The 26,003-nt window shown below is 36.7% G+C and overlaps 1 long non-coding RNA gene across 3 annotated transcripts in view; it reads right to left on the reverse strand.

Moving 5' to 3' along the window:
• The window catches only part of LOC111922994 (uncharacterized), a 174,987-nt gene that overhangs the window by 141,921 nt on the left and 7,063 nt on the right, over positions 1–26,003 (reverse strand). For all 3 annotated transcript variants that reach the window (XR_015286184.1, XR_015286185.1, XR_015286186.1), the window contains exon 2: positions 17,787–17,907. This is a non-coding gene — a long non-coding RNA (uncharacterized LOC111922994). The remainder of the gene's footprint in view (positions 1–17,786; positions 17,908–26,003) is intronic.

The raw sequence follows: 26,003 nt of genomic DNA on the forward strand, positions 1-26,003 counted from the left end.
AAGAGCAAGGGTCTGTGATGGTATTCCAACATGCCCATATGTGACAGCTGTGAATTGAACTCTCTTAAACTATAAGTAGGCATTCAGCAGATATGGAACTTACACTCTCCATAGTCACTTTCTTAGCCCAAGATTTCATTAACAGCTGCTACAATTAGGAAACATAACTTCAATAGATGTACTTAATAGAATGTCAAGATGGCTTTGATCAAAGATTATTTTATTTTTTTTTATTTATGTAATGTGAATAAATTTATTTGGTGTGGAGAAACCATTTTGATATCCATGACCATGTGCCTTAATATGTATTAACGAGATGAAGTTAGCTCCTGACTGCCCCTAAAATTTAACAACCAGTTAGCACATAGTAACATACCAAAATGTGCTTATAGCCCAGATCTTTACAGACTGGCTGATATTCTTTCCTCCCTGTTTCTCTCTGCTCCTGCTCTGCCTGGAGACATAACTACTAATGCCACCTTGGAAAGATAAACGGAAAAAGGACACTCAAGGCAACTGGTGGCTGATCCATCCCTAAGTAATAACTGAGTCTGGAAATTGAAGATATGTACATCAGAAAAGACCCATTATTTTATAAGAAAGTTTGGAGCATCTCACACCAATAAATAGTAAGTCACTGTTCCCAAGTTTTACATCAATATTTTCTTTTCTGAAAATCCTTATAAAGGCAATATTTTAAAAATAGCATTCTTATTGAAAAAATTCATTGGGATGAATTTAATTGAATTAACTGAATTGGATTGGATTGAATTTAATTGAATTGATAAAAAACACAGTGGATTTTCTGCAAAAATGCATTAAATTTCATTTTTGCAGTTACATTGGGAAATTTTTTAAAAAGGCAAAACTACTGTTAATTCTGGACACTCATTTTAACAGGAACTTTTCAAAGATTACTAAATGCATAAGAATATGGTAAGTCAAGTCCCCCAAATAATTTCTTCATGTCAGACTTCCTAAATATGATCTTGTACAAAGATATTTAAATTGCATACAGAAAATGTCTGAAATCTAACCACAGGTATAACATGTTATGCCAGCTTTTAGACTTCCTTTTTTTGTCCCTTGCATAACATTTTGACCACTGTTAAGAATAAGCTGATATGCACAAAGAAAATAATTTTTCTTTTAAATTGTTAATTAAAATATGCATGCACACCTTCAGCTCTCCCCTAAGAGCAATGTTCCATTATCTGTGCTTTTAATGAGGGGAGCAAGAAAGGTCCAAAACATTCTTTTCTGTGGTCATATTTTTAGTGTTCATAATTTAGCATCCAGTGCTTACTCTCAAAACCTGCTGCAAAGTATATGTTGAGATATGGAAATAGCCTGTTCCAGAATTTCAGAGAAATAGCAAGAAATGAGGGACATTTTGTTCTGTGGGACATCTCAAGTCTCTCAGAGTAACTCCTTTGCTGAATACTCAAGTCAGGTATGAGATTGCTACATACTGCTGCCACTCCACACCAATCCCGTATTTTACCATGGGCTTATTGTTTCTAAAGGGAAAATTTATTTAATATGCAAAACATTCCCTTTGTTTCAAGAGGCATTTGGAAAACCTTCTAGACCAAGAATCCCAGCTCACTGCATGTGAAATTTCATATGTCAAAATGCCTAAGCAGCTCAGTGCTTCCAGACAGGGTATGCCAGCTCAAAGAGCAATGCAAAACATGCAGATTTTTTCTTTTTATTTGGGCTTCTCTTTTGAAACATGTACTCATTTTACAACATCCCCAGGGCCATCTGGCTTCAAGTTGCCTTTTTAGGCATATCTGTCCATCCCTAAAGGATTACTTGGCTTGAGCTCAGAGCTTAGGAAAGCTTACCAATTGAAAAAGACAAATCAGATATTAGCCAATAGAGAAAGACAAATAAGTTTTTAGATATATTATATTACAGTTCTTACACTCTGGTCACAACTGGTACCTTTTCTCTTCATTTCTCTAAGCGGATTTTTTTATTATTTTAAAAGACAAATTTTAAACAACAGCAGAGACAAAGAAGTCATTGAACTTTTTTTTTTTTATGCATTGCAATTACAGGAAAACTATAATATCACTTTGGGTCAATCTCCTGTGCAAATTCACAGAGTATTAAATAGCCTTATTTCCTGCATACAGAATTTCAAATTGCGTAAGCGGCAGATGGGAACAAAGGGTCATTTTAACCATGCTAGTGTGTGTGGTTTTAAGTGTTTTATTTCTAAAATTGAGGCTTTATATAAGAAATTACATAAAATAGCAGATAGTTAAATTCACCACAGGAATGAAATTTAAGAAATAAATATGATAATAGGATGATTTTAATCAGCATGATTTCTTGATTGCAATCTAAATATTGCTTAGTGCATGGAGAGAAAAGAAGAAGTCAGGATGACAGACTGCAGCAAGCACTCCTGTTGCCCAAGGACTCAGACCACTATTAATGAGCTGTGGACAGGATTTGATTTGCCTATTCCTGCCATACCCAAAGGAACAGGGCATAATTAATGACAAATTATCACTTAGCTGATAATGCATATGGCTTCTTGCCATACTCTGAAAATTACTTCTATAATCTTAAACTGCTGTTACTATTTTGAAAGGTGAGAAGTATATATTGACCAAAAAAACCCACAACAAACCAAACAACAACAATAAATATTGGTTTGACTCTTATTCTTATTTTCATACTCTACTATGTTTAGTAGATAAAAAACAGCAACAAAAACAAAAAAGTTGGTAAATATTTTTCTGAAATCAGATTTTAGTTTTAGCTATAAAGACTCCCTTCTTTATGTTATGCTGTATGAAATTCTTATTCTGCCACTAAAGCAGTCTGGTGAACTACTAATTAGAGCTATTAGCCTTAAATGTCCTTTGAATTTTGTACATTCAGTCAGTACCTATCCCAAACTGTGCTTTGATCTTTGATGCAAATGTAAGAAGCATCTTCACATTCTCCCTTGAGGAACATAGTGCTGTCACTTTAACTTTATGGCTGATGCTGCCTGGGGTTAATATGGTATTGCTCTCAGATGCAATAAAAGAAGAAACTACATTTTGCTGAGAAAAAGAATCAGACTTACAGTCCTTCAATTTTAAATGTCTTATTTGGTATTTCAAATATTTTATTTTGTACTGTATTATTAAAAGAAAATAATCTGAATATTTTTTTGTCCACAGGTCCAATGCAATGTTTCATTCTGACAGAGTCCTTTTTCCTTTAAAAAGAGCTGTATGGATGCCTTATTTTTAAAAGATTCCTCAGAGAACTTTTTGTAAGACAAGAATTGTAAATTAAAGCACAGCTATAATTTATATTTAGTCCTAGTCTTTCATGGTTTGACTCTCTATTAGAGATACTATTAGTAATTCCCTGCAGAGCCTCTTTTTGTAATCAAAATGACATCTCATATCATCACCAGTAAACATTGTCTGAAATGTAATACAGCACTTCTTGGAAAGAGGCAGAGGCAATTTTAAATTTACAGTCTAAGACTACACTGTAAAAGTAAATGGAAAAGCTCATTAAATTCAGAGGGCTTCAGATTAGGACAAGAGTCATGTAAATGAATGAGTAAACATTTCAAGTGGCATTTTTATATTAATAAAATCAAATTATTTCTCTGTGGATTTGCTGTTGTGAGAAGTGATCCTGTTTTCCAGTGCTGCTGATGTATCCCTTCTGTAAGTCCTTAACACAGAACACATAGGCAACACCAGCCACATCCTTCTCCTCATTCTCTATCATGAGATAGAGATCCCCATGAGTGTCCATACTTAGGTTTCCACTTGTTTTTCTGTGGTGTCTCAAGCTGATCATTCTTGCTTATACCCTTTGTCACAGGTGAAATTGTTCACCCCGCCTGCTTGTACCCTGATACAGGCCATGGCATTCTCTTGTGAAGTGGGAGTTCAGGATTCATGTCAGTTTAACAGAAGTTATAATTTCAGCAGTATATTTCCCACTGCTGAATAGGTACTCCAACCACTGTGCTACTCAGGAGTCAGTGTTTCTTTAGCATAAACTGAATTCATCATTTTCAGTATGTCATTCATTTTCTTGATAAATCAAGCTCCTCCAAGGACTTATGCACATAGTTTAATCACTATCTCTGAGACACAACAGGCCTTGATTTGGGCTTCATATTTCTGAACAGTGACCTGAGAGCAAGTGAACAGTTCACGTGGCAATTTTAGCACTTAGTCACATGTGGACACCTACTTCATCCCAGTCCCTAATATATTTTGTTGCAGTCTTTCTTCACAGATGCCTCTGTATATGTCATATGAGGGCAAAACTGATTAGTCCAAAGATATTGTACATTTGAATTTAATACAAATGCATGCAGCTGGCAAGGAATTTTCAGTTCTTTCTATAAGTAGCTTGATCACATGCATCTGCAAGAATGTCAATTCCTCCCCAGTGAACTGAAGAAAGTAGTTTCATAGTTCAGTATAATATATTAGTGTGTATTCAAAGAGGAAAGAGCATTTAAGAAAAAATTAACAGCAACAAGGACCACTGGTATGAAATCTGTGGAGTTTCTTTTTTCTCCTTTTGAAAGTCACCCCTTATAGTTCATAATTATCTTGTTCCTTAAAACAAGGACCTGCAATCAATGTGATTTTATTTTTTCCCAAAGATAGTGCCTTCAGTTCTAAGGATGATAATTTTATGTATTTATATTGGGAGAATGAGTTTAATTTGGGGAATTATTTTTTTAAACACACATTTAATGCAAATGATGAAATAACAGAATTATTATATATGGTGCTAAGAAAAAGAATTTACTGGAAAGTATTTATACATTTTTTTCTCACAATTACATAATTCTTAAACTAACCCTGTTGCCTACATCTTCACATTTTCAAGGGGTGTGAATTTGACAGATCAGATGTCAGTTCAGAAAAAGTACACTAGAACTTGCAAAAGGTTGGATGCCATTCTGGCTACACTGATTAAAGACTGACACATATTTGGAACATGCTAGTTTAAGACTGAACATGACAACAAAGGAAAGTATGAAGACGTGGAGGTTGTGATTGATGGGTGGTACATTATTCTAAATTCATACTTAAACTGGGAGCTGACATAGTTAAGCAAAGAAGAAAAGTTGTATTCTGTCTGATATGCTGCCCTTCACAATAGAATACACAGGACGTTCAGAGAAAAATACTATGCTGTTTATAGCAAACACATAAAATATCACCTTAACTCTTTCCAAATATCTCCTTTAGAACACAAACTAAAATGCCATCTTGATTTTTATAGTTGATTGTGTGTGACCATCTACCCTGTCAGACCCAACCTTATGAATTTCACCACTTTAGTGACCATCTCTATCTCTCTAACCTCTGTACAGTTAGCCACTAATCAGACACCCCAGTATTTCAAGGTGAAAGATGCCAAACACCAGAATCTTCCTTCTCTGCTCTTATATGCATACTCCTTTCACTTTACCCCAGTGTCTCCATATTCCCTACTAGCAATGTCTGCTTACCTTTATTTTCTAACATCCCTTGCCCCTATCCTCTTTCCTTCTGTATCACCTATTTTTAATTTTAATTTTTAACTTAATTTTCTCCAGTGTGCTTACACATCAGCAGCAGGCTGCCAGACCCATGTCATGTCATCAGCAGCTTCTGATGCAAGGTTGGGGTGAGATGGGAGGACTCTGTGCTGGCAAGGTGACTTCGCATATTGGACAATCTGACCACCTTTCCACATATTTTTCTTTGCATCTTCAGATCCTTTCCTCGTGGCCATGATTTGTTTGGTGGTCTACAGTTGTGCAACACTACTTTTGGATATCTATCTGCCATGTGCAAGTGCCTCGTAGGCGAGACCCACACTGAGTATCAGCAGTTGGCCATGTCTCATATGAAAAAATCAGTATGAATTTCATTATAAGCATCTTTGTAAGTCTGTAATTTCTCTCTTTCACATCCTCACTCAGAGAAACTATAAACACCTCCAGGCCCCTAGAATATTTCTATCTGCATCTTCCTGTGACATTTTAAGTTATGCACTATATCCAGTGCCAGTGCCAGTTTCTAAAACAGACTAGGTTTCCCTAAAACAGTCTAAGGTCTCTTATTCAAGTCTTAAAAAGAACCCAAGGCTTTAACTTAGAGAATTTGCTAGGAATCATAATTTCTATATACTGTTTCTCATCTGATAAATGCATTCATTATTTCATGTTTTGAGACACAAAATTAGCATTAGAAGTAGGAATCAGTTTTGAATATTAAAACCCAAATTATGGACTCCAAAATCAGTAGTTTTCAATTTTAAAAAATTTTATAATACTTTCTCTTGTTAAACAGCCTGTTTCATCATTTCATTATCAATCCTCTTTCCAGTTTAATATTCCTAAAACTTGAAAAGAAAGGAAATATATCTGCTTTAGCCTGCCTGTGTAAATGTTAATCATAACAAGTAAATAATAATCATAATAAGTAAAGTTTTCTATGTCTTTTTTTACTGGTACATCACAAAAGTGCTAAGGATACATATTTTCAATGGAAATACAGAATATTAAAATTACAGAACAGTACATTCTTATTGCAATGCAAGAAATGTGAAAGACCCAAACACATACAAGACAGAAAATGTGATAGACAATTTACCTGTTTTGGTAAGATCTGTTTTAATATTCCACTACTATTATTATCCAGGATAGAAATTTTATGACAGGAATGAAAACACAACCATTAAGATTCATTTACATTTCAATGAAGTGCAATGTATTCTTCACTATTACATGTGATTGTTTGAATATCACCCTAAGTCCTAAAACAGTTTTGGTAAGAATTAGGAAGCCACTTATTTCTCTGATGAGTACGTGTCACAGAATTAAAGAAACCTGCAAAGTTAAGGCACTAACAAAAATTTAGCTCTTTGTCCTCCTTAACAGTATATTTCCTCCTCTTCTTGCACATGTACTATTATCCATGTGTCACTGAGCCCCCCAATCCAGCTGTGAGCTAACTTCTTTATTGTTTTGCATTATTATTAGTTTTGAGTTAGATTAACAGTTTGGTTCAACTAACCATAAGCTGCCAAAAGGCAATTCCAGTACAAATGTCGAGGCGAGGCAAAAATATGTTGTCAAGGATGCAGAGGAGGGTCCTGTCACCCCTTTGCCAGATTCATGAACTGAAACTAAACTCATGATATAGCAAGTTAACCACAGGCACACACAGGGTGCTCCTTGTGTATGTATGCACTGGGTATTAACCCTTTCATACAAGACTGTGTATAACAGATGAACCTTTTGAGAAGCCACCAAGGGTAACAGGTTTCAAAGACAGAAAGAAATTCCTCAGAGCAGCATTCTGCCTACAAATAAACTGTTGTAAAACCCCTTCTGCTTTTGGAAGCTGAGCTCTTTCCTGCAGTTTAATCATGGAATGCTGAGTATGCCAGTCCCAACATCAAAAATGGAAAGTTGAAACTCCAAGTGTAAGCCTATATTTTAAGCACTGGAAAATGAAAGGATTTCCTCTGTTTGCAAATTCTTTCTTCAAGAACATAATCAAGGGACATCATCACAACAGCTCTTTAGCTCTATAACATATACTACTATTGTGATTCCTATCTATTCTCTACCAATCATCTCACAGAATCACAGAATCAACTAGGTTGGAAAAGAACTTTGAGATCAAGTCCTACCTGTGACCTAATACCACCTTGTCAACCAGACCATAGCTCTGAGTAGCACATCAGTCTTTTCTTAAAGACTTCTAGGGATGGTGACTCCACCAGCTACCTGGGCAGCCTATTCCAATGCTGAATAACTCCCTTTGTGAAAAATGTCTTCCTAAAGTCCACCCTAAACCTCCGTGTGGAGCTTAAGACTGTTCTCTTGTCCTATCACTGGTTTCCTGGGAGACCAATGCTTATCTGGCTACCCTCTCCTTTCAGGCGGTTGTAGAGATAGATAAGGTCTCCCCTGAACCTCCTTTTCTCCAGGCTAAACACTCCCAGTTCTCTCAACTGCTCCTCATCAGACTTGTACTCCAGACTTGTCACCAGCCTTGTTGCCTTTCTCTGGACATGCTCCAGCATCTTAACATCCTTCCTAAATTGTGGGGCCCAGAACTGGACACAGTACTCAAGATGCTGCCTAACCAGTGCTGAGTATAAGGGAAGAAGCCCTTCCCTGGTCCTGCTGGCCACACTATTCCTGATATGGGCCAGGATGCTCACACTGACTCATATTCAGCTTCTGTCAACTGAAACCCTCAGGTCCCTCTCTGGTTACCAGCCAGTTGCTCTGTCCCCAGCCCTGCAGGGGACTGTTGCGGCCAAAGTGCAGGACCCAGGACTTGGTCCTGTTAAACCTCATATGATTGGATTTGGCCATCAGTCCAGCCTGTCCAGATCCCTCTGCTGAGCCCTTCGACTCTCTAGCAGATCAACACTCTGCCCTAGCTTGGCATTGTGCAAATTTGCTAATGGTAGACTCAATCCCCTCATCCAGATCATTGATAAAGATATTAAACAGGACTGGGCCCTACACAGATTCCTGGGGAACACTACTAGTGACTGGTCACCAACTGGATGCAGCACCATTCACCACCACTCTCTGGACCCAGCTGTCCAGCAAGTTCTTAACTCAGCAGCTATAATTTAAGTAAAATCCCTGTATGTAGGACAAAGACTTTTGCAACACTTTTTTTAGTCATCTCTTCAATCTAATTCTTCCAATATGTTTTTTCATTCTGTAAGTGACATTTACTGCAATTCTTCATAAACCCCTGAGAATTGGATTTCTTGCTCCTAGAATCAAATAAAAAATGTACACAGCCTGTCAGCAGGTCACATGTATCCTGCCAACCTACATCTAATAGATTTTTCACTTTTCATCAGTGGATTTCAAGACAGTATGTAGTCTGCCAAATTTACTAAAAAGCTTGCTACAGTATCGCACTTTCAAAATGTGCAATCTGTCAAAGCCATAGCTCAAAATGTCTGCTACAATGAGAGTCTTTGAAAAATCTGCTACGGTGTTGGCATTCATTCAGAAAATAATGAGTACATCAACAGAGAAGGAGGAGAAAAGAAAAAAGTTGTTGGGGGAGGAGAAAGATGTGGAGAGAAAAGAAGATTAATCCTAAATGTAATTATCTGTATCCTGAAGAAACTACAGGAATTCTTTTTGCAAGTGTAATCCAGTTTCACACAAATTCCTCCAAGATGACAGCACATTAATTGGCAAATAGTCTAAATGCTGCATTTAATAACATTGATGAAAAGATAATTTTTCATAGATAAATTGACCACAACTGTTCATAGCAAACCTCAATATTGATTTAAACACTGAAAACAATTAGCAAACAGTGGAAGACAGAAAAATTGCATGCACTTTTACTGAATATTACATATATGGAGAGTATCATAAAAGACAGGTTGGGGAGAGTAGGGATGCTTCATTTATTAACTGAAATATGAAGAAAACTGAAGCAATTTCAGGAGACTTGCAAATAAAGGCAAATTTCTGTTTCAAAAGAGACAATAACACTAGCATCAAAATAGTCAAGGACTGTGAAATACAGTTCTGAGAACCTTTCCTGTCTGCTTTCCTTCAACCTGCATTTTAGAAAATTCACTTTTACATTCAAACATTAAAAAGGGCAAAAAGGAAAAGACCTTTTAGAAAACAATAAAATATTTGCCTATTAAAAAACAAGTTCTTATGCACCCTCTTGAACAACTGACAACACAGGCAAGTGTTCCTGAACGTAATGCCAAGCTAGTGAAAGGACTGCAGCAGAATTTTGGATTCAAAGAACTACAGAAGAGCTTTTTGACTCCATGCCATGTATCTCTGAAAACAGGAGGTTACAGAAAGTTCTTTGGATGTAGGAAACCAATGCATCCTTAACACCACAGCATTAACATGTCTGGAAAAAAAACCAACAAAAAAAACCAAAAACAACCAAGTCTCCACCCTCTCCTCCAGGAAAAAAAAATGAAAATAAACTCTCCAGAGTGCAAAAAGTTTGTGCAAAGTTTGCTACAACCAAGAAGGCAAGAAGGCTACTGAGCTGATTAAAATCAATCACACAAGCTTACAATGGGCAGGAGAAAACTGGAATAAACAGGGCTTGTGGAATACCTTAAATTTCCAATTTTAGTTTTCTCTATTAAAAATTAAAATATAAATTTTATAATAAAATATGGATTTGTTGTTAATTTTAAGAGCCTTAGATTTTACTTGGGAATCTCATTGAACATCTCACCTTGGATATACCAAACCAAATCTTGGAAAAGATCTTTACTGAATTCATTATTACATTGGAATTGTACCTAATTTGATGAATAAAAGCACTTCAGTTCATTTTTCATGTAAAAAAACCCGAATTATTGAATCTTTGAGATTATGATTTTACATTTAATTGTTATGTCCCTAAAAGCACAACACAGTGTCACAGTTAACTTTGGCAATGACAAAATTCTTGGTTATCTTTAAGAGACAAAATTCAGAAATATCTTACCATTTCATAAAAAAGTATTTCATAGAATTTAAATTATTATGGGCTTTAACATCTAATATTTTGAAGCATAATTCTTTAATCTCTCTTTTTCTCCCTCTTTCTTCCCTACAAATATCTTGAACAGAAACGTCACATCCATAGCTTTTGTTTTCATTAGCAAACCCTGTACAGAAAAGACCAGTAGAGATACTGAAGTTGCTTGAGTGCTTCATAATTTAGCACTATGACCACAAACCAAGACTTTGTTATATGGGTCTAAAGATAGTGATTTCTTTCCAAATATAAGTATGGTAACCTAAAGTAGATCATAGATTATTCTGAGTTGGAAGGGACCCACAAGCATCATCAAGTCCAACTCTGAAGTGAATGGCCCATATGTGGATTGAACCCACACCCTCAGTGTTGTTAGCACCATGCTTTAAGGAGCAGAGCTAATCTTGGGATCAAATAAGTAAACTAGAGTTTATTCTATAGACTATTAAACAAATGCAGCCAGAATACGTTAAAAAAATGTATCATTTTAACGCTGTCAGTACCACAGAACAACCTTCTCTTAAGGCTCATACAAACACTCTTAGTTTCCAGTAGAGGTGGTCTACAAAGTCCATTTTTCCCACCTTTCTCCTGCATAGCAGTTATAAAGCATGTGGCTTTCAGTACTTTCATATACATGGCAGTTTTGTCTTTGCAAATTTAGAAATCACACTTGAATGTTTATTGGTTTTGCCCTGTGGGATATTCAGAAGGCAGATTAGAATCTTGTTAAATTGTGCTCTCAGCATAGGTATTTCAAAATTATTTAATAGGAAGAGAGCAAGAGAGAAAGATCACTCATCAGCTTAATGAGATTTAAAATTGCATTCCTCTTCCTCTATAGACCATCAAAAACAGTAGCTTTGGTGAGCAAACTGTCTTCCACTCCCAGGTTTATATTTTGTTTTTATCAAAGTTTTTTCACGATTGCCTCCTGCAGCACAATGTAGGTGGAGACTCTGGATTTCAATTAAGATACTGTAGTTTCAAATGTTCCTCTTGCAAGTGTCAAAAAGGTACAATAGTTCACAAATGAGTTAAAAATGCAAAGGCTCAAGCACCTACTGCATGTGAAAAATTGTCAGCAGTTTTTGCTGACTTCATTGTCATGGGTATTCACAAGGCTTCAAATAGGCTCAGCAGCTGGAACTTTATATGTGCACATAACTTTTTTAAGTGTGACCAGAACAGAGCTTTCAAAAGGAATTTCCTAATCATTCCCATTCATAAATCAAACCCCACTTTGAATCACAGAACAGAGCAGTCTCTAGGTGTCTGAACTCAACTTCCACATAAAATATTTTGTCTGGAATGTTGAGATGTCATAAGCATCCATATTGATGTGATCAACTATGCTCCATCACAACCTTTCCCACTCTTAAATGGTTTGTTATCACTTGAGTTTTTCTACCTGTCTAAAGAGAGACTTCTCAATACACTACAGGGTGGCCAACATGCATGTAGATGTTTTTTGCAAAATGACCTCTCCAGGCTTTATCTATAGAACTCTGAGAATCAACTCTTTTGTATGGATGATGAAAAAAATCATGGAAAGAGAAACACACAATTAAAACAATCAAAAACTGAGTAAAACAGGCTTAGGGCTTTGAGGCAACAAGCCTCAAGGAGTTCTGGGCTTGCCAGAAGACAGAAGGCTGTATTTGTTCCTTTTCTTTATCCCTGGAGAAGAATATCATTCAAATCAGCTTTTGATGATGTATAACATTATGGGAGAAAAATATACACTTTAAGATTATAAAATCATCTCTTTAAAGTGCTCTTTTGTTTCACAGGCTTTCTCCTACTTTTAGTAGAACTATTTTGTTGCATACTCTGGAAACAGAGAAATGTAGCTGAGCTGGCCCAGTTCCATAATCAGGAGTTAACAGAAGTGGGATTGTTTCTGGGTCCAGAACTGGGAGGGACAGAAGTGCTTTTGTTTTCTTTCAGTGGAATCCTGCAGAAAAGTTAAATAACAGAGAACCCAACAGAGAAGTGATAATTCTACACAGGCTAGAACCTGTACAATGCACAAAGATATACATAAATAACATGGAAATTATTAACACTCCCCAGTTTTAGGCTGCTAATTTAATGAGCTACTCTCAGAGGCATCAGAAAGAGAAAGCTCACACATGCACATACACAAAATTAATGTTATCATATGCATTAGTCCCAATTGATAACTGTATCATTATTAAATAGATATTTCACTAGTATATTTAGCTATACTTCACAAGTGCAAGTACCCTGAAAGCATCTTTGAAACAGAGTTTCTGAAACTCATAGAGCAATAAAAAAGCATGTTTTGCCTAACTGACTGATGCCTACAAGCAGACTTTGAAGTAAAATTTTATTTTCAGTATAAACATTTTGTCAACTGCTTCCTTTCTCACTTATGTACACTGTCATGAAGTTCATGACGTATTGGCCCATATTGAAACACACATATATCTCACAAGCCACATGGCCTGTATATTCCCCTTTATGTCTGCTCATGGTCCATTTCACTTACTACACTTATGACACAAGTGTTCATGCAATGGTTCCATCAAGTACTCTTGCACCCCTGTTCACGTCCAGGGCTCAGCGCCAGCAGTCACAGCAAACACCTCCTCACAGTGAGGAACCAGGTGGCAGCTCCCAGCCCTACTTCCCTAGGGCCAATCCCACAGGACAGGAAGCAGCACCTCTCCCCAGTTCCCAACAAACACTACAAGCAACAACCTCCTTCCCAACCTACGAACCTAACTTCTAGCACTACCAGCTGGATTTACAATATTTTCCCTTCAGGGGACTTTTAGCATTAGATGTGCCAAAAATTTCATTAAAACGCAACATTGATTTAACAACTCAAGTCTCTGGCGGTTTTCCCCTGGAAAAACTGGCAGGATCAATTCCAGGCTGTTCGTCCCATTACACAACACCACAGTGCTTCCTACACACACCACTGAGTCATAAGGATTCCTTAAACTTACATTACTCTTCCTACTCAAACAAGATGTAGGTTTTAACGTCTGGAAATAATACAGCAGAATTTGATGATTCAGAGTATGGTGGCTGACTCACAACTCATATTGTGCTATTGAATTTAATACATATTGCCACAGAAGACAAAAGTCTTATGAATGTGAGGTTTGGCTTGGAAGAAAAGGTCTTTTGGGAAATGTTTCAGTTAAGGATTTTTTTATGTTTTGGTTTGGGTTTTTAAAGTTTTTTTTAATTAATATGGTTTTAATAAACATTTCCATTACCCAAGTACCACAAAGGCTGGTGGGTCCCACAGGGTCAGACACTTGGGGTGGTGAGATCTCCCTAGGAGAACCGTCTGGGCAGGGCCTGTCAGCCAGTGCATGTTCCACCCTAGCCAGGAGCTGGGCAGCAGGAACAGCCCCAGCCCTGGGCATCAGGCAGCTCTCTGGGAATGCAGAGCCACGGGTGGGCCCTGCTCAGGAGGGCAAGGCTGTGGGGAGCTGGAGACCAGTGCTGCTCCAGTGTCACTGGGATGGAAACAATAGTCCCAGGGGGGCTGGAATGTGTCCTGGGCCATGGCAGGGTGGTGCATTATAGAACTGCTCACAGGAGGGAAAAGACTAGAATAGGCCATTCAAGACTACATAGCTTCTCAAATTCCCTTAAGAAATAATAGTCAAAAACTGCTGTCAGTCCCACATACATTGTATATATATCAGGTAACAGCTACTACAGACATTCAAAATACAACACTACAATACATGATACATTGAACTTGGAAACATTGTGCAAGAACCTGTACTTTGCATGGGAAAGCAATATATGCAGATTTTGAGTGATAAATTATGTGCACACATAATTGATCGAAATAGGGTGGGAAGGTTGGCTTCAGTGCTAGTACACTCAGCAACATTGTACCATATACACTTGTAGCAGAAGTGTCACTGTTTCAAACTACTAAAAATATTGAAGGGAGTTTCCTAATGATAGCTTTTTTCTAATACACTTGAAAGCCTGCTGTGATGGAAGACAATGTTTTCTCAGCTAAGATATATGTTTTGCAGTCTCCCAGCTCTTAGTTTTTACTGTCTGTCCTTGACAAATCCCATGTGATGACAGAAAAATTGAACCCTGCCATCAATTAACATTCAAAATGGATGAGCATATGCCCTGGTAAGTACCATAAATATGAAAAAAAAATATTAAAAGCAATTGCTTGTATTCAATGGGAGAACTAAGATAAGAATTCAGACATTTAAAGTTTGTATACATAAAAATCATTTTAAGAAAAAATGGAGTGGTATGTTTCAAGAAGGGTCAATATTAAATAAAAAATACTTTCCCTCTGTTCACAATTTAGTGAATAATGTGACATAAAATATACTATATTCTTTTATTGTCTTCCCCTAAAATAGTATGTTAGAAGAGAGGAAGACATTAACATTGACATAAATTATAATCCATTGACTGAAAACTAAGAGGCAGATAAAAAATACACAAACAATAGGAAACAGTGATTATTCATGAGTAAGTTGGATCCAGTATGTGATTTGCAAGCCAAATTTGTCTGTTTGATTTTTTAAATAATTTTCCCCCTTTACAACATAAAACAGTCATCCTTTTTAGTTAACATATTATCACCAGTCTAAAAATTTCCCAACAAATACAAAGGCTTCTGAGAAGCAGACACAAAGATTTTCTATTAAGAACATTTACTTACCCTAATATGGAATCTATGAGGACTAAACCTACAGCTCATCTTAAATTATTTGGAAAAACTATTGTCAAGATATTCCACAAAATTGTCTCATTTCTTTCAATTTATTCTTCTAAGATCAATATATATGAAATAATCCATAATCTTACATTCCTCAGAAACATCAGAATTACTTCATTAAATGCCACCAATAGAAAGCATAAGGAATAAAAGACTAAGAACATTTTGATGATATATTTAAGGAGAAGGAAAAATGTACTTTCAAATATTTCAGCTTTGACATTCTAACCTGTAGATCATTTAGCCTATAAAAAAGTGTTTTTACTCTTCCACAGACTCTATTCTTTCCTTCAAAAATCAACTAATTCATTATCATCATAAAAAAAAATGTTCATTGGCTAGAAGTGTCTTCCTTCATGGACACATCAACTAAAGAAAAAAAAGCCAGGCAAGCACATCATTAAAATCCCAAAATGCAATATAAATGTGTAACATCAATTTTAGGTCAATCAATGACAAGTTTGATCTTCAATTGTTCCTTAAATTAATATATAATCACAGTTCCAAATACTATTTTTCATAAAATATTTAGTGAACTTATGCAAGCAAACAGATACTGGAAACTTGGAAGTGGCATACCCTGGTGTTTGTACTTTAAGTTTTCATTGAAGGGGATTTAAAAGGTAATAAAAATAAAGCAAATAAAAATAAAGTATATTTTAAACAATAAATAAATAAACAAAGATTTATTTATATATCAGGTGGACTTCATTAATCAATACCATCTCTTTCAATTAGCAAATACTGTATCCTTAAATCTGACCTGATGTTTTATAATATACTCTTATATTGCAGGTGGGAAGTTATACATTTATGGAGGAAAACAGTTTTTCCACCTGCTACTTGTTTCAGAAATTGTTTTAGAAATCAGCTCTGGTTTTGACAACACTGGATATACAGCAGCTGGAGCAGCAGTTGATCCAGGCCCTTTACATAAAATACCTAGAAACAACATAGGTGATTTTTAAAGGGATCCATATAAATATTGTCAATTTCTAAGTTCATTAAAGAAGATTTTAACTGTGATCAAGGTTTGACTTACTTTTAATGCTTGCTTCCTCACTAAATGGTAATTATTTTAAATAGCCACTATGCCAAAAGAATCCTTTCAGCAACTACATCTTCCTTTTACTAAGAGTTGATATATAGGCAGAAGTCTCAGTTTGAAAAGGCACAACACATATATCACTAGTATCACAACTGATATAGGCAAAGAGAAATGCATAAGAGCTGGCAATTAGCCTTTTGCAGGGAAATAAGAGAAGGTTTATAGAACTGAACTGAAACATATGCAACACCCATACATTCAAGCAGGTGACCTTTATTTATTAGTGACTCACAGGAATGTGGTTTCAACATTGGATTTTCATCTGATTTGTTCATAAAAGCATCCACAGTAATGCTTATTATTCTGTGCAATGAAGCAGACCTCCTCTGTCATAAGAGAGATGCCACTGTATCCTTCTCTATATATAAATACCCAGTGTTTATAGCAGTTCAGATGACCGAGGGTTTCGGTGCAATACATTATGAAAAATTTCTTTACCAAAAGGGTTGTCAAGCACTGGAACAGGCTCCCAGGGAAGTGAATGAGTCACCAACCCTAGAGGTGTTTAAAACTTGTAGATGTAGAACTTAGGGACACAGGTAGTAGTGGGCTTGGCAGTGCTGCATTAACAACTGAGACTTGATGATCTCAGAGGTCTTTTTCAACCTAAATGATTCTGTGATTTACAATAGGAGGTTAGGCCACAGAAGCCCTAGCATATCCTAATATTGTTATGGAACACAAGGCTGTGGACAGCAAGCTGTATCACAGGTCAGCTGGAGCAAGACTGTGCATTTTAAAGTATTTTCTTACTCAAACCTATTCCCTTGACACTTCAAAACAGAAGTTGTTCACATTCTTTCTGGCTTCTTGACTGATGAGAGGTTTTCAGGACAGAAAATTCTTGCTCTATGTGAAGCTTTTTATAATGACCTTGTGCAGGTCAGATTATTCAAAGTGAGTGGAACAATATTGCTTAGAGGGATTGCTCTGTGTGGATGTCATTCATTGAGGATAAACAAAAAGCTAAACCATGAGTCAGCCTCAAAGAATGCTGAAAATAAAGAAAATCCTACAGGCTCGTTTTGCATTTTTATCCCCTAAACAAGTCTTTTCTATAGAATGCAGTATGATTTGTCAGACATCTTGGTGGCCAAAGAAAAGATAGGAAATAAGAAATAAGGCATAAGAAATAAGAAATAAATAATAAGAAATAAGAAATAAATAAAAAATGAGCAAAAATAAGAATAATCTAGAAAAGCAGCTGAGTTTCCTATAGAACTGAAAAAATAATTTAATTTTTGGCATTTATAGAGAGGAGTGAACTTGTTTAAAAACACACATATATTTAGGTTGCTTTGCAGATGACCAGTTCTTAAATCCTTTGTGCAACCATGCCAGTGAAATTTTCAGTTAGTTAGATTTAAGACTTTGAAAATGGTACCTCTTTTAAAGAGAGACTGTGCCTTGCAAGTGCAGGAACAGCATCATAAACAGAACATCAGAATTTCCACTGGTTCCACAGTGCTCTTCTCACACTGGAAGATGATGCTTCCTCTTGAGACCTGTAACATACAGAGTTAATGCAATTCCCATGACAAGGAAATTATAAAATTAGACAAAAGCTAAATGCAAACAAAAGACACAGTTGGTTAAAAATTTCTTCACAATCTCCTCTATAACAGATGAAGGAAACACAGCAGGAGAAAGAGACTTTCTCTGGGAACAGTATCAATGAGACTAGTTCCTCGACCATTTATTTACTCAAATCCTGAGAGGGGCTGGAATAAAACTCTGATATGCATTCAGCATACTGCAAAGAATTCGGCTACAGGCAAAAAGATTAAAAACTTAAACAAATACAACAAAAAGAAGACAGAAATCTGGTTTATAGTCCCTGTCAGTAAAAGGAGTTAACAATTTTTCTCAGTCACTCATTGATGATTCAGAAGTTAAACTCCCTCCTGAATATGTTTGGTCAGTTGCCTTGCTTGATGGAGCATTCCCAAACAGCTGCCTAGAGCTGCTTCCCCAAGTCTTTGTACTCAGTGTAAGAACAACAGTCAGACTCCTCTAGTTGCAAAGATGGGGCACACACTTCTCAAATTCTCACTGAACACTGTTGCTCCTTCCCCATGACCTCCTCAGTGTTTCATCTTCCCTTTCTCCAGGAATATTTCAGGTCCCACATCCAAACCTCCTGCCTTGCTGAAGGTGCTGTTACTCCTCATGTAGACAGAAAACTCCATTTGATTTCACTGATCACAATTCAATATACATTGAATTGTTTCAGTTGCTGTAAAACACAGTGTTCTCTTATTATAGAGAATAACTTAAGTCATCAATACTGTACATGTTGAAGTTACATACTTTCAACAAAGCTGGCTGAGGATGGCAATGTCATAGGAAGAAGTGACTGCATGGTTGTGTTTCCCTGGCAATTTAAAGACCAAAGTGAATCCACTTGTTACTTTCAACACTCCTCAAAATTCTACCAACTGTGCAAACAATATGTCTAATGGCACCAGACTAGCAGAGCTTGTTTGAAATTAGATACGTGCTCTGAATATCATTGGAATGCCTGTAACAAAAACTCCCCTGAAACTGCAACATGACATGAAGTGTGATATGTCCCCTGCTATCTTCAGTGGAATCAGAGCACCCATGAGCCCAGGTCCACAGCAGCATCAGCGACCAGGAACCTGAGCCCAGTTAGTATTTTGCAAGTCACAACCTGTGAGTTAAATCATAACTGAATATCCAGGAACCCTCATTCTGGCTTTATGATATTCTATTACCTGATAGATAATAGTTCATGTAATTAGACTCTGAATGGTTAGATAAAGATGCCAGGCTGTAGAGAAACATTCACTTTCAGCAGGATTGTGACTTAGATTACATTTCTCTATGGAAAAGAAGTACTACACGTTATTTCAAATGCACTAATTAGGGCATGAAAAGAGCACTCATTTACTCTGATAAAGCACAGATGGGGACACCCTTCATTCTTCAGGGCAGAGAAATAATTGACTACTGGTAAGTGTAAACTTCAGATAATATGTATCTTGCAGCACTATAGAAATATATGGAAGATAAACAGTGAGCATAGTATCTACATAATTGAATAGAAAAAGATAGTGAATAGGATGCCACTTCTCCCAAAATTGGAGGGATCTTCCTCCAGCACATGTATGCTGTGTGAAACTGTGTAGACAATCCAACTTTCCTGCAATCTGTATCATTCCCACAAGCAAACAGAAAAGAGCAAGTCAGTTACCCAAAAAAATGGAGCATGACATTGCAATAGCTTCAGGGTTTAAATTTTTCTCTGCATTGGAGAAGAGATGCTCACCTGAAGCTCAACATCTCAAATTGTTTCTAATAAGATGGCACATGTTTGCCAGCTGTGCCTCAGAAATCCACTTGACTGATTGACATATGACTCTATGAGCTATGGTCTTTCCATACATATCCCAAGTACAAAAACTGGATGCAAGGCATTTCTCAGGTGCTTTTCTTTCCCAAAAGACTATCCTCAGAACCAAGCCTGGATCTACAACAAAGTGATTAGCACACTCCAACCCTTCTCTATTCCAACAGTTTTTCCATAAAGAATGGAATTCATGGTTTCTAAGTCCAGAAGAGAACAAAGAGGGCCCTAACAGTACAAACTTGTTGTTCACCTTCTCTAAAAGAACATGGCCATTTCTTCCCAGTAGAACTGTTTTTGCATGGAATGAGTGCTGGGTAAAGTTGCAGTATCAGCAGCTATCATCTATTGGCTGCGTGTTTTGGAAGGGAATAGCTTAATCACCTTTAAGCATCAGTGCGAATGTAACCGAATCACGAGCCATGAGAAACCATCCTAATAAAGTCCAAAGAAGTGGAGCACTAGAAAAGGAAAATAAGGTGCTCTGAAGTCATAGCTGGTGACAGACATGCTAAGATAGATGAAAGAATGTAAATCCCAGGTTTTTCATAAAAGAATCTGTATTCCCTACAAAGATGCACCTCTGAGAAGGCACTCTATTAAATTTGGCAAAAAATATATCTTCTCAAAGTAAAACACAAACCATGGGTTTTATCCATAGTTTAAAATGCCACATAGTTTCAGTGACATGCTCATAAAAGAAATTAAAACAGCCATGATCACCCATGGTAAAAAGCTTCAGTAGGTTAATTATAGGCTCTCTTTCCAACAAGGAATATATTTGGTTACATTTGGGATAAATTTTGAAATACTTATCATGCTTCTTCAAATACAAAATTTGCATTTGTTCATGCTGTGCCTTGGATCTCTATTTGAAAGAGGGAGGCGAGAAATATTTATCATGGGCACGTTGTTCCAAAACCTGCAAGGAGAACAAAGATATTACTCTGAAATTAAATGTACTCCCCTAGTCAGCAAGCCACTTCAAATTAAGTCTGAGAATAACTCCTTTCAGGCCTCTCCTGCCTTTTCAGTCGTTTAAAAACAAGCATTATCTTTCATGATGTCTGCAATTTTAAACTAAAATTTAGTTTAAAAAATTTAAACAACAGCTAAATAACATTTATCTGAGCCGATGTACAAGAATACTTGCATTTGGGAACTGCAGTCATTGTGTCAATAATAGTTGAAAACACTGAAGAAGCTGTTCTGCAAGACATAAATTTTTAATCAACTTAACAGCATTTTATACATTAATTCATACTAATAACAGCATTCCCATGTCAGAACCTCACAAATACAGGAGTACCATCACATGGAAATCATTTATATATAATCCAAGTTACCACTGCTTAGCAAAAGCCTGATAAGCTACAGGTCCACTTAAACATCTAAGAGCTGCTTCTTTTCCTCACATCCTAGTTCTGTCAGACTGACCTTTTGACATTAAAAAAAAAGGAACAAGACTATGCAGCAAAGCCGGACAGCTCTTCCAGACTTTTAGACAAAACTCTGTATAAAAGTTATTGTCAAACACAGCTGCCCATTCCATTTGCTTATATGTCAGTGCAAAATAAGTCTTTACAGAGCTCTTACTTTGCAAAGCACCTTCAGTACAAGGCTGTATTAGAGTGAAAGGTTCTGTTTCACATGAAGTTGGTAACATGATAAAAGTAAATGCATCTTTCCTTTAAGGAAGGCTTGTAGTTATTAAAGCAGTGAACAAAGACAGTACTTGGTCTGAATTTGCTTAAGATCACATACTTGGAAAGAAATAACTGCAAGTCACATTCATGTAAAAATGCCCCTATTAGTCTTTGTAGTTTTGTGATTTTGCTTTTTCTTTTCTCCATTATAATTACTTATCATTTAAAACAGTTAAGTATTCCTGCCAAATTTACTTGATCTCTAACCAGTCTCTGATGTGGAGGTGTTTCTGACATGCCTGCAGGACCTGTTAAGGCTAAGTGAAATATTACTTTAAAACATCTTGTTCATTCCTGCTTGGTTGAAGGTTTTGATGGGCACTTGTGTCTGTTCCCTAAAGGCTTTAGTGAGTGCAGTCTTGCATCTTTCACAATGAGGTTTTACATCTTTCACTCTGGGTCTCTCACAGGTGGACAATCTTGAAGGAAACAACAAGGAAAGTATCTGGGCACTTGTACTTGCAAGAAAAGAGGATGCAGATACCAGGAAACAAATATTCAGCACCTCTTCCTTATATCACTCACACCAACAGTGCAGCTTTAAAGTATTTGAAAAATACAGGATATCTAGAGTTAAGCTTATTTGGAAGGATACAGGAGCCCTCCACTTCCTAGAATCAGTTAGGCTCATGTCCCACCTCCCAGGGAGTGCCTAAACGACTTTAAGGTATACTAGAGTGCTGGTCTTAATCACTCCTATTGCAGTAGGTCCACTTTACATGAAATATTCACCAGGATAAGTAATGTCAGAAAAATAGGCAAGACAGCAAAGTTCCTAACCTTTCTTCAGAAAGAGTTTAGTATTCTGTGCAATGTTAAACAACATTAGAGTACTTGAGAGAAATCCACTCTGGAGTAACATATCCAATACTGCTTGGTGATCTCTGTTGTAAGATAATGGGTTCAAATCCCCTTAACTGCAAGAGAATCGAATTGGGGTTTCTCACCCCAAATCTTACAAAATTACAGTCCAGAAAGAATGGGTAGGAAGAAGTAAGAAGAGTAATTTTTCTGTCTGACTCTTTAGTGAACAATGTTTGTCACTTCTCGCTTTTACCACAAATTTGCAAAAATACAGTTGTCAAAGCCTGTCTTTTTCTTTTAGACACAATGTTTTGGTGAATTTAGGACTAAATTTGCTCAGTTTTGACAACTAAAATAAAATCTAAACTATTTTTTTTTGTTTCATTTATAGTTTAAGAAACACCAGAGCATGCAAGGATTAGAAATCACAAGTTCTACTTCTGTGAAAATATGTGTGAAAGAAACTGAAGATACGCATTTTAAAAGACTCTCAGCTTGACTCCCCCTCCAGTTCTCCTTGCATCTCCTTCTCCCTGTGTGCCTTATGGTTTGGGACCTATTGCACCTGCCACTTTTTTCAAAGACCTCCCGCCACACTATAATATCCACCTGAGTATTTATCCTGCCCCAATCTTCTCCACCTCAATGACAAAGCTAAGAGTAATTTTCTAACCCATCACAAGGCAGAAACAGCCCCAGAATGAGTTTAAAATGCATAAAGCAGGCTTCAGACATCCCATAATTTCTCTTTCTGTAAATAGTGTGTGTGACCCACCTATTAAGCCCAAATCTAAATAGACTTCACAAGAAACAGCTGGGTGCTATGCAATACCCATCACTGAGGAACAGATGTGAGAAGACAGACTTTCTTTTAGACTATATTTTATTAACATGTGAAGGTCTCCTCTTTCATCAATCAAACTATTACATTCTACAACTTGTTTTTAGTTTGCAGAGTGCTCTCTGCAAGGCACCAAAGTGAAAACTTCTCATGGTGGGTTGAAATTCAACCTCAGTGTGGTGGGAGACAACAGTGTCTGTCATCATGATGATCCAGATAAAATCCAGATTACTTTCCAGAATTCTTTTGCCTTCACTGTCTGGGGATGGGATGGGATGGACTGGGCAGGGAAGGATCTCACACCCAGCTTGCCCCACCATGAACTGGTATATTAGCCAGCTGGCAAGGAGTATACAAAAATTACCAGATACTGGTGCCTCTCAGGGGGAAATCTATGAAAAAGGTTCAGAAACTCATTTGCTCTCTTACAACTCCTTCTGCTGTGTCAGTGGTGCAGGGACCATCCCCACAGACTCACTGAATGTACCACGGCCAAGAGATGCAGAGAAGAAGCCTATTTTTTTATCAGATACTTAGGCTGTATCAATTCAAATTGATACAGCAAAGGCTGGCATTGAATTGAGAAAGAAAAAAAATAATTTTTCTTATGCTTGTCTGTTAAGATTGATGGCAAGTGTTTGAGGAGGGAATCACTAGATTTAAGTAAGCTGCAACTTTGATCATATTTTTACCATTTTTATGTTTCGTTTTCTAGCGCTACTAACAAACAAAATTAAAAGCTCCATTGTTTACCTCCATATTAAGCACCCATAACAGATCACAAAATGGTTGTTCTGTTTTTTAAATGTGCATCACTTTAAAGCTAGTTGACTGCTAGCCATCTTTTTGATCTACATGGTAGTCAGAGATATCTTGAGCTTGTGTACTCGAAAAAGCAAGATTATCTCTAAAATCTGTTCTCCCATCATACACTGCTTTTTTTTCAAGACAGTGAAAAATAGACTGTAATAAGATTTAGTACTTACCGTGAGTACTATTATGTCAAAGAAACAGGTCTAGCCTGGATCTGTGATTTTCATAATTTTATTTCATTGTTGTTGTCTTTGCTAAGTCCCCAAGACAACATTTGATTTCATATAATTCAAAGGACTGCAAGTGTTACATGGTTGGTACAAATGAACAGTGTCTGAGGGGAAAAAAAATAAGACCAGATGAATGTAAACATGAAGATGATTCATTCTTGCAGTAATTTTGTGTCAATGGAAAATACACCAGGTATAAATTTGGCCCCATGACGCAAAGCTTCCAGGAAACATGAAGCTATTGTAACTAGAGATCTCAGCTGACGTATGAATTGAAAAGCAAAACAGAAATGAGGCAAATTCAGCATGGGCATAAAAGAAGTGAAGTCAGCCCTATTAATTACCAAACTGAAAGAAAATAAAAGCCTGGATCAAAATAACCTAAAGTACAGAGAAAAAAGGATGAAAACATGAGGTAAGAAGAACAGCATGATGACAGATTTGAGAAGCAGCACATAATGAATACAATGACTAAAATGGAAAGCGTTTTCCATGACATACAGCACAGAAAACAAATCCTTGGCTTCTGAGAAACTCAGTTCAGAGAGTGCTCAATGAACTATACACCTTTCAATAAACATCCTTTACACCCATTAATAACCAGAGTAATAGAGCTTCTGCTAACGCCACACTCATGCATAAAATTGTGAAGAGCTGGCTTTTGATCTGATGAAATTAGGGTAAAGGTAATCTGTTTCTACATAATTGCTACTGACATTTTCATCACTTCACAAGGGGAACAAGAACTGGTTCCTCTCACTTTCAATTGTGGGATACCCCACACTTTCAATTTAAACTCTCATTAGTATAAAATGTAGGTGGTAGAGTAGGGTGCAAAAGAGAAAAGGTCAATATGTATTTTATTACAAGTAAACCTATTGGCACATATTTTTCCTAAATTTGAGAAGAGAATGTCAGAATCACCATTAACCCTGCTGTCCCAATCTTCTGTCCTGGCAGAGATGCAGGAACATGTTACATCCTCCTCCTTCACTGCCTGGGTTTCATGCCTGTGGAGGATGAGAGAAGGGGGCCACCTAAAACTTACACCAGTGTGATTAGACACAGACAAGATGTGCACTTGGTGCCCAGGACTGCCCACAGCAATTATCCATTAATGTGCACAGATTCTATTATGAAAAGAGGTAACTCGGGCCAGAGAAAGAGTGGAGAAATTTTTCTTGCAGTTATTTTTAAGAAACTGGCATATTTTGTTACACTATCTAAGGTTCTTCCTAAAGCAGGTAATTTATTAATGGTGTCACCAAATACACTACAAATCCTTACTCGTAACATGGAAGCTGTGACAAGTCAAACTAGATTTCTTTTACTGGTAGTTTACTAAATACAAGAAATGGATCATAAAAACTCAGGTTTACAAGTTCTCCAAGAGCAGTGAGGAGAGGTTTAGGCTCACTTCCAATCACCTTATTTTTTCTCCTGAGAATCAACCAACAAAAAGGGATGGGAGAATGAAGAAGAAAAATAAACCTCAATGGCCTCTCTCTTGTGACATGGTAAGTAAGTTATGGGTTGAGAATTTAATTGTTAAAACATGAATGTGTCCTTTTTTGCTGAAAGCTGGGGGCATACAAATGATCTCACCAAGGTGATCATGAGTATAAGCACTGTGTGAACTTCAAAAGTACAAAAGAAATTTCCATGTACAGGCAACCCCAAAAACACAGCCTAGGTGCAATCTGGTTTCTCCATGTTCTCCAGCTTTTTACAGATTTATTAAAAATAGTGTCATCAGAGGGAACTAGCTCTTTGTGACAGTCCTGTATAAGACTTATATTTACTAGATTGCAGGTCTGCAGTCTGAAATCACTAACAG

The sequence above is a fragment of the Cyanistes caeruleus genome, chromosome 4, assembly GCF_971803275.1.
Source record: "Cyanistes caeruleus chromosome 4, bCyaCae1.hap1.1, whole genome shotgun sequence".
Taxonomy (NCBI): domain Eukaryota; kingdom Metazoa; phylum Chordata; class Aves; order Passeriformes; family Paridae; genus Cyanistes; species Cyanistes caeruleus.